The sequence below is a fragment of the Neomonachus schauinslandi genome, chromosome 11 (assembly GCF_002201575.2).
Source record: "Neomonachus schauinslandi chromosome 11, ASM220157v2, whole genome shotgun sequence".
Lineage (NCBI taxonomy): Eukaryota > Metazoa > Chordata > Mammalia > Carnivora > Phocidae > Neomonachus > Neomonachus schauinslandi.
Genome location: NC_058413.1, coordinates 70,141,394 through 70,152,193, shown reverse-complemented (window position 1 = coordinate 70,152,193; position 10,800 = coordinate 70,141,394).

The window sequence follows — 10,800 nt, the reverse complement described above, 5'->3', positions numbered from 1 at the left end:
TTGGAAAATGCCCCAGTGTGCCAATCACAAAATCATTCCTATGACTGTGAGGTGCGTAAGTCTGCCTAGTTGACAATGTAGTAACAGGGTACGATGACTAGCAGATGCATTTATCTGATTTCAATGACTCTTGGGTTTAAACCTCATTTTCCTTTGACTCCACTTGAATGCAACTCAAGTGGGCTGAGGGATTTTGCAATATAAAGGGAAATGCCCAACAAGTTTTGATGCATTTAAGAATCACTTAGCCTAAGCTATTTTTGACTTGGTGCAATAGCTCTGGGATAAGATTTCACAGGTCAATTTCTCTTTGCCACTGTCTACTGAAGTGTTTATATGCTTCTATTTTCTCAACTAACCAATGCAATGACACATGAATAATCTTTAGGAAATTGCTGTTGGTGTCAGAAACTCAGAAATTAAAATGATCAAGTTGTGACCTGTGAACAAATTTAGAAGTTAATTTTAGGTAACATACTTCTTTCTTTCCCTTTTTAAATATGTACATGGAAGGTATTAACAACAGTCTCCTATGGTATATTCTGGTGGAATGGTAGTTTTTATGAAAGAACCAGTTTTTAAATTGTTTTGCCATACTAATCCAGCAATGACTGTATTCAATATCTACCAAAGAAAAACTTTTTAGAAGTTTTAATTGATACAATATTCCCAATAATGCATTTTTGTTAAATACTTGACACACCCTACTGCTTACCTTAACTAGACCCTGGCTTATACAGTATGTATGTACTCAAACTCTTTAAACCTCTAGGTACTCATCTGCAAATGGGAAAACGAAGACACATGCAGATCACATGAATAATAAAAGATAATTTTTAATATCTGCTGCCTAATTTTCTTACATTCAATTGTTCCCTGACCATCTTGTTTTTAACTCATTTCTGTGCTTTTGCATGGATTTTCCCTCTACCTGGAATGTTCTTCATCAACTGTTGAAATTCTTCAAGACCTAGCTGAGACATCAACCCACATCTTTGTTATGCTTTCCCCAATAAATACAACTGGAGCTCAGTGCTCCTTCTTCAGTGATCTATTTTATTTTGTGAAGTATCAAAGTAATTTATAAATATTTCTGACCTCCTACTAGACATTTAGTTCCGTTGAAGGTAGAGGATCTCAACAGGGCCTAAGTCACTGAAAATGCTCAATACATGTTTGCTGAGGTAAGTTAAATAGGGAATCAGTACATCCATCTTTGTAACCATGAGCATTCTATGATTAGTGTTACATGTAACAGTCTAGGAAAAATATTACCTACTGCTTACACATCTCTAATTTATGTTTACCAATTCACTGAACAACATTCTTATTTATGTTACTGGTAGACTAATTATTGTACAGCAGACCTACATTTAATACTTTAAAGTAAGTACAGAATGCCTTGTATGTGCAGTAAACAAAAGAGAGAAATGCAGAAACATGCCCATGTCTGAATAATGTCAATACATATATATGTTTTTCGATCTCTCTTTTCTGAGCTATAAATATTGCTAAAAACAATAACTGTGAAAGGGTACCATCTGTTATGCAAAGGATGGGATACTAAACACTTTTTTTAAACAGAACTTCTGCGTAGCTTTAAAATTAATTCCACTATTTACTAGCTGTGTGACTTGAGCAAGTTACTTATTTATTTTTTTATTTATTTATTTTTTTTTAATGTTATTTATTTATTTATTCATGAGAGTCAGAGAGAGAGAGAGAGAGAGAGGCAGAGGGAGAAGCAGGCTCCCCACCTAGCAGGGAGCCCGATGCGGGACTCGATCCAGGACCCTGGAATCATGACCTGAGCCGAAGGCAGACGCTTAACCATCTGAGCCACCCAGGCACCCTACTTATTTATTTTTAAAGTATTTTTATTTATTTATTTTTGAGAGAGAGAGAACAAGCACGAGCAGGGGGCATGGCAGGCAGAGGGAGAAGCCGACTTCCCAGTGAGAGGGAGCCCTATGTGGAACTTGATCCCAGGGCCCTGGGATCCTGACCTGAGCTGAAGGCAGATGCTTAACTGTCTGAGCCACCCAGCCACCCATTGAGCAAGTTATTTAATTGTTCTTAGCTTCACTCCCCTGTAAGTAAGTAAGTAAGTAAGTGGGAACGCTAATAGCATTGATCACACACACACACACACACATTTTCAGTCTTGTGTCTGGGTACATCATACACAATCTGTAATTATTAGCTGTTAATGATAACAATGATTATTATTTTACTTTTATTAGCATAGAATGGAGGTTGGAATTTTTATTGCATCTTTTTTTTTTGGACTTTATTCTTGAGGCAAATAATACCTTTGCAATAGTTTAATTAACAACTAGCTGATCTGTATTACAGTTTACAGTTTAATATGGGTTTTACTAAAATGGTAAAGCCATCTCCAGAACATAAAACATATTCATGAAAATCAGAACTTATGTGACAATCAATCCTATAAAGTTCTGAGACTATATTATTTTTATTTATAACAGAAAACAGTCATGATTACTTTTTCAACCATTCCCTGCCTTCTTTATTTTAAATTATAGATTATGTATAAGTAGACTCCTATGCAATCTTGTTCTATTCTTTGTGATTGGAGAATATCTCAGGTATGGTGCAACTAGATATTACTTGGTGAGCCACGTCAGCCACTATTGTATTTAAGATGAAATTCTCAGGACACAGGAATACTGGAATTAACTTGTTTAATATTAATATACTGTTTCCATTGTTCTTTAAAATCTTTCATGATAGCACCATGACTTTTCTGAAGAAAAGGTAAATCCTCTCCCCTTTCCTGACATACTAAACCCACCTCGAAGCTTCTAGTTGAGTCTAACATGCTGTGTTTTATTAGACATAGCCCCTGCCTTCATGGAATTAATGTTCTACTTAGGAATGGAGAAGTTAAAGTTAAAATTATTATAATAGGTACCCAGTATTATTATTATTATTATCTGGTGTTACCACTGTGTAAATGAGTAAAGGATCTTGAAACTGAGTTTGACTATAGTTTACCTTCCATGTATCATTATTACGCATGATTTCAGAAGTAGAATTTGAAAGTGGATTAAAAACTGCTGGAATGTGTGTGAGTATGCAGTATTATGGAACTGCCAAAGGTTTGGGTGGGCAGAGTGACCCGAACAGCTGTATGATGTGGATAAGTTATGTAATCGTTTTGAGCCAGAGCTTTGTTAGCTGATAATAATAATAATTATCTCTTAGAAATATTGTAGAGTTTCACAAAGTAATGTTTTTCAGGTACCTAACATAGTGCTTGAGAGTCTTTGATTTTCCGTTGCAAGGTGCCATTTAATTCTAGAGAATTAAAAATAGATGGACAGGGGCGCCTGGGTGGCTCAGATGGTTAAGCGTCTGCCTTCGGCTGGGGTCATGATCCCAGGGTCCTGGGATCGAGCCCCACATCGGGCTCCCTGCTCGGCGGGGAGCCTGCCTCTCCCTCTCCTTCTGCCTCTCCCCCTGCTCATGCTCTCTCTCTCTCTCTGTATCTCTCTGTCTCAAATGAATAAATAAAAAATAATGATAGGCAAATTCTATAGATCCCTTCAATCCCCCAAGATCCCATTTCCTGTTTTTTTTTTTCTTTTCCATGAATTTATTTATTTATTTTAGAGAGAGAGAGAGAGAGAGAGAGCACAAGTGGGGGAGCAGCAGAGGGAGAGGGAGAGGTGGGCTCCCCACTGAGCAGGGAGCCTGATGCAGGGCTCGATCCCAGGACCCTGAGATCATGACCTGAGCTGAAGGCAGATGTTTAACTGACTGAATCACCCAGGTGCCCCCCCACCCCCCATTTTCCGGTTAGCCCATCAAACATCGATCTAGGTACTGTTGTGAAGGGACTTTGCAGATGTAAATCCCATGTCAGTTGATCTTACAGAGTTTTCTATAGTTGGTAGCAGAAGAAAAAGTCAAAGGGACTTGATGCACGAAGGGGTTCGATTGACAATTCAACACTGTCAGCTACAACTTTCTGAAAAGACCCTTAGCAAGGAATAGCTTAGTGGCCCACAGGAGATGAGAGCAGCTCCTGGTCAATAGCCAGTAAGCAGGACTTCACTCCTATAACCTCAAGGGACCAAATTGCGCCAACAACCTGAATGAGCTCAGAATTGGAATTGTCCCCAGATCTTCTAGAAAAGACTCCTGGGGCTGATTCCTTCAATGTGAGACCCTGAGCAGAGAAATCAGTTGAGCCATACAGAACTTGTGACCTACGGGAACCATGAAGTAATAAATGGGAAGTTGTTTAAAGCCTCTTTTTTTGTGGTAATTTGCAATGCAGCAGCAGAACACCAACACCAATAAATTTTAGATTTCTTCACAGTCACTATGCCTTCTTTAATTTTTTGTAGTTATAATTAGTATCTGTCTTTCTGCATTAAAATCAAACAAAGAAAACAAATCTCAATTTAAATATTTATTCCTAGGATAATTATATTTAAATCACTTGATCCTTGTCCTTGACTTTCTGCAGGTCTCCACTTATGTAATCAGATACAGGATCCCATGGTTGTTTTATTTATGGAAAGAAAAATAAATGTGCTTATTGTTGTTGGAATATTTTGGTTACAGCTGTACAATGAGTTACTGTTTTCAGGCAACAGTTTACCATACCAGATAAACTCCAGTGTAATGACCTCTTGGACCTTATCCTTATTAATATTATAAAGCAAAATGGCTTTTACCAATATGCTCCTTCGATTTTATATAACATCAGCTCTGGTTGTGCTTTGAGCCTTGCATCTTTCCTTCTTCTTCTGACTCTGTGCCATGTCCCACCCCTTAAAAATGTTTTCTAAAACATCAGTGCTTCTCTAACTGCTTGCTTTCTTTGGTTATATGTTTTGATTCATGATTTAATCTATTCAGGGCTTGTGATGGTCACTTTTCTTTTTTTAAGATTTTATTTATTTATTTGACAGAGACACAGCGAGAGAGAGAGAACATAAGCAGGGGGAGTGGGAGAGGGAGAAGCAGGCTTCCCGCTGAGTAGGGAGCCCAATGCGGGGCTCGATCCCAGGACCCTGGGATCATGACCTGAGCCGAAGGCAGATGCTTAATGACTGAGCCACCCAGGTGCCCCTCTGATGGTCACTTTTCTGCAGCACATGACAAGGGGCCTGAGAGCAGCAGGAGCTCTATAACACGTGTAAAACTTAGTGACCACTGATGACTCCCAACTTCATTTTGCAATCCTAACTCTTCCCAGGCCATTGGAGCTCATATCCAATTATTTATCAGACACATTGATCTTGATGTTGAGCTGCCAGGTAAACTACAGGACACCCAGTTAATAATTCTTAAATATATAAGAATGTAACAAATACTGCATAGGACATATGTATGTTAAAAAAAACGACTGTTTCTCTGAAATTCAAATTAAACTAGACATCATGTATTTTTATTTGCTAAATTGCAAAACTATTCTGATGCACATTGAAATCTTGAAGTCAAGATGTCCAAAGCAAATTAATATTCCTCTCCCTCTATTCAAAGCAGCACCTGTGATGTCCTTCTCTGTTAGATACATTTAGCCAACCAGCCTTGATTCCTTAGGATCAAACAAGTAGCTGACTAATTAATCAATAAAAGCATAAAGCCTGGACCCCCGATTATAATTGCTCACATCTATTTCCTAGCTCTATCACTTATTATCCGTGTAACCTCTAGCAAGTTTGGTAGATTACAATAGCCTATAGCAATCTCCCAAACTTGCTAAAGGTTCTCTTTCCTTATAAGTAACACGAAGGTGATAATAATAGTAGCTTGTCTCAAAAGGGTTTATAAGGATTAAAATATCAAATCATGTAAAACTCTTAGCCAGGCATGTAGGAACTACTCAATTCTAGTTTTTCTTCATTTATAGCTCATAGAGCATGATTTAAGGTGGTACTGGGTAGCAGCACTAACTCAAAGATGTTCCAGGAATGTAGGGCAGTAGTGAGTATCTTGATTTTTTTTAACATTAATATATTTATTTGGTAACTTCCTAGAGCAGAAAGAAAATTATTCATCTAAGTCACATTTATTATTCCATGTTTATGTGTCTGTAAATAAGATCCTATGTTGTATCTCTATCACAATATTTATTTTTCATGTAGATAAGGAATTGCCCTTTAGTTTTCTACAAAGGAGGATGCATGATTTTAAAAGTCACTTTTTTCCCCTACAATGAGCTTGTGAAAGCAAAAGTATTTTCCTTTGGTGGATGTTAGCAACTTGGCTGTTTGCAATAGGTGTTTGGCTACATTTTCAAATTCTGAGGAAAACATTTAACAGGGTGCTGAGCAACAGAAAACTTGTTAAGAAATACAAATTTCTTAGTTTGGGGGAGGGGGTGTGGGTGGAAGTTTGAGCTATCCATGTGGTTGTTTTCCTTGACATTGGTTAAACATTTGGCAGTGAGGTGATGAAAAAATGTATATTTTGGAAGGACGTTAGATAATATTTATTATTTCTTCTGTGAGAGAGGGTCTATGACTTGAAATGGTTAAACTGGATCTGTGGTATCCTGAATTCAGCATTATAAAGACTTGGACTAAAGTAATGTTACAATATATTTAGATATTTCCATATATTTAAATCATTAAATCGTCATTAGTCATTGAAACTAAGAGTACTTGAGTATCTACTGTGTATGAGTCACAGGGCTATGTACTGTGTGACAATGGGAATTCATTAAGGGAGTGCTACCGTGGAATCTTTACCTTAAAGTAGATAGACAGAAATGACAGGATGGACTGGAGAGGAGATCTAAAATCTTAAAAGTTGGTGAGGATGCAGTGGTAATAATCCTTGTCTGTGCTGGAATGATGTCAGTGCAGAGGAGAGTATTCTGGGTAATAATCCAATCCCGTGCTTGAGCAGTAGCAACACAGACAAGAGAAATCCAAGCAATAATCCATGATGTGCTGGAGTGGGACAAAAGTAGAGGAGAAAGAAACTCTGCAAGACCTTTTAAAAGAATACTTGATGCCGTTGTTATTTAAAATGCCTATTAAGGTTACACATAATGGTAATCATCAACCGAGGAAAGGGAGCTGAAAACTTTGACATGATAATACTAAATGAACTCTTTATATGTGAATTGGGAATATTAGAAATCCTAAGTAATTTCCAAGAGAGTTATGTGACGAAAGCCTCTTGACCTGGACTGTGATATGTCACTCATAATGACTCCAGCAACATGAATCTGTGAGGAATGAATCAGCCACGAGATATCATCAGGCCAGGGGTCAGTTTGTTCTTTGAAAGGCTGTTATCATTGGATAACAGATTGGACTCTGCAGCTCAAAGGCTTGAACCCAGCGGATACCACTCACCCATTGCCCTGTATGAGTAATTAATGTCAATCAGAGTATTCCTGGGGTTATTGCAAAATCTGAAATTGGGGCCTGGCATTTGAATTTTAAGGAAAATGTTCCGTACTTGCCTTTTAACACATTTATCTATTTTAAGCATTTACACTAAAACTGTATTAAGTGCGTTAGATTTTCTTATGCGTCTTGTCTCAAAAGCTATATAATACAATTAGGCTATTAAGAGGAAAAAGTGAAGACTTCTTTCCTTTGTTTTTAGTTATTTGGTTTTGCAGGGTTTGCTTTGTTTTGTTTGTTTTCACATGTTTTCTCTTGACTTAGAATTCTTTGGGAAGAGATGACAATTTCATTGGTGGATCTGAAAGATTTACCTCAGTAAGACCAAAGCTGTGTGCAGAGAGAAGTGGCTGACCATGAAGCATGCAAATAGACAAGGCATCACACAGAAAATGCCAGAGGTCAAAGAGCTGGGTACAAGTCAGAGGTGACAAGGAAGCAAAGCACATGGTAAAGGCTACTCTTTAGTGATCATAAGATTTGCATAAAATAACAAGGCAGGAAATGTGCAGGACCCTCATCTCTATATATAATCATCAGAATTACTGGCTATGATAACATTTTTATAATAAAATGTTCCTTTCATACTCCTATCATAAATCTAGCATTATTAGACAACCTACAAGTGGAGACTGCTAACCTTGTAAGGATCAGGAGATAAAACAAGCAGTCTAATGCCCTTCCTTGCCCTTCCACTTTGCCTTGTCTTTGTGCCCAGCCTCTAATCAGTACCCACCAGAAAAAAAAGAAAGAAAAAGAAAGGAAGGAAGGAAGGGAAAGAAAGAGAGAGAGAGAGAGAGGAAGAGAAAGAAAGAGAGAGAAAGAAGGAAAGAAAGAGTGATAGAATGTCATCAAATGTTAGATTATTTCTAAACCTAGGATAGGTTGAGACAAAATATGTGGTTGCTTTGTTTTTTTTATTTTATCATATCAATAAGGAGGGGATACTTCAGGTAACTTTTCAGTCATCTGGCTTTTATTTAACAGTTAACTACCGATTCATTGTTTAAACACTCCTCTCCCTTGACTGTTAGAGCAGTATTTTGCTAATCATAATTTCTCCTTTTTCTATTTTAAACTCTTCTCCTTTCATCTGCCCCTAAGTACACCCCCTTACTCTCTAATTTTTCCACTTACATTTCCTTTCTGGAAGACCTTAATCACTTCTATGATTTTAATAATCATCTGTAGGTGGAAAACTCAAATAATCACTATGAACCCATGACCTCTTTTTGAGTTTCAAATTTATAAATCTAAATATCTGTTTGACTCTCCTTAGATAACTGTATGCGTTTTAATCCTCATTATGTACACAGTTGGACACATTACCTTTTCTCCAACATATTAGTACGTTGCCACACATCGTATTTTACCTCATGCTGTAGAATCCTCTCATTCAATGTAGCATTCTTTCTGGACGCCACCTCCTCATAACTGTCAATCACACTAGTCTTAGTTTCTAAAATCTGCCCTTCGTCTTCCTATCGTCAAGGGCCTAGTTGAATCCTTCTTCACTTTTAGCCCAGAAAAACATAAAATCCTCTTACCCTGACCACCACATTTATCTTAAATATTTGATCAAAATGTCCAAAAGTGATTAACTAATTAATACATATTTGTTAGCTAACTAGTATGTACCAGACACTGTTAACGGTCTTGAGATTGCAACAGTAAAAAAAGAAAAAAAATGATTACCATATCTTCAGTGAGTTTTTATTATGGGGAAGTGACAAGGAGGAATGTATATATGCTAATTAAACAGGCAAGTACATAATAAAATTACCAATGTTGACAAATGGCATATGTGAAGTAAACAAACAATATGCTTAGTCTGAAAATAGCAGAAATATATGGAAACTTAGTTCAGATGTGTTCAAGGAATACCTTTCAGAGGGAGGGACTTATAAACCTACATTAACACATGAGAAAGAGCTAGCCATGAGAAATTCATGTGTGTGTGTATGGGGTGGAGGTTGGTTGTGGTGGTGAAGAACATTCCAAGCATAGGGAACAGTATATGCAAAGACCCCTGGTGGAAAGGAGCTTGGCATGGTCAAGGAACAAAATATTGCAACAGAGACCAGGACACACTGAATAAGGGCTAGAATGATGGCCGTCAAGATCAGGAAAAAACAAAAGTCACATCATTCCTTGCAGTCTGTGCTATAGAGTTTACATGTCTCTGAATAGCAATAAAGACATTAAATGTTTACAAGTCTGAATAATGAAGTTAATGGTCTGTAGAATAAAGTTTAAGTTCAGGCTTTCTAGTATGACATGGGTCCTTTAAAATTCAGCCTCTCTTTCCTCCAAGCTTGGTCTCTTGATACTTGATACCTTAATGTATGTTTTAGTGGTTCTTCTACTCCTAAAATTTGCTGGTTTATACCTCTGTGGCTTTGTTCTTTTTCCCATTTCTGAGAGTACTCTTCCCTGCTTTCTTTGCTGAGCTTTTATATAACTTAGATGATACTTCACTTAATATCACCTGCAGGAGCTTCAGGCAAGCTTAGCAACATATTTTTTGTGCTTTCATATGTGTGTGAGACACCATGTGCCTATCTGGAGGCCATGATTATGTGTGTTTGTGTGTGTGTATATATATATACATACATATACACATAAATATATACACACATATGTGCCTATATGTATACATAAATATGTATAAGGCATTTCAATAAAATCTGTATGACATAATACATTTTTAGAAGTAGAAAAGCTTTCTATTTAGTAGTTTAGTGACTAAAACAATCAGTTTTTTTTCTGTGTTATTAGTTTTATACAGCTACCTTAACAAATTACTACAAACATGGTGGCTGAAAACAACACAGATTTATCACCTTTCAGTTCTCTAGGACTGACATGGGTGTCAGTGGGATAAAATCAAAGTATCTGCATTCCCTGATGAGGCTCTAGAGGAGAATCCACTTCCTGGCCTTTTCCAGTTTCTAGAGTTCAGTGACATTCTGTAGTTTGCAGTCCCTTCCTCCACCTTCAGAATCAGCAATGTTGTACCTCTCTCTGATTTCCTTCAGTAGCCACATCTCCCTCTAACTGGCTACTTATTTAAGAACCCTTATGATTATGTTGACCTCACTAGGACTATCTAGGATAATCTTGCTGTTTTAAGATCAGATTAACAACCGTAATTATATCAGTGACTTTAATTTGCATCAAAATGAGGCATTTCAAATTGTATCCAGTACTAAATGATGACCCACTGACCATTATAACCTTTCAGAGGAGAAATGTAATGGTTGGGGAAGGGTTTTAGGAAGTGTTGTCTGGCATCAAGGTTTTGGGGTAGATGGGAGAAGAAGGGTCTGCCCTGATGAAACTACCCTTTCATAAGAACAGTACATTTTAAGCTTTTTAAGTTCACAGGTTAGAGCTCCTA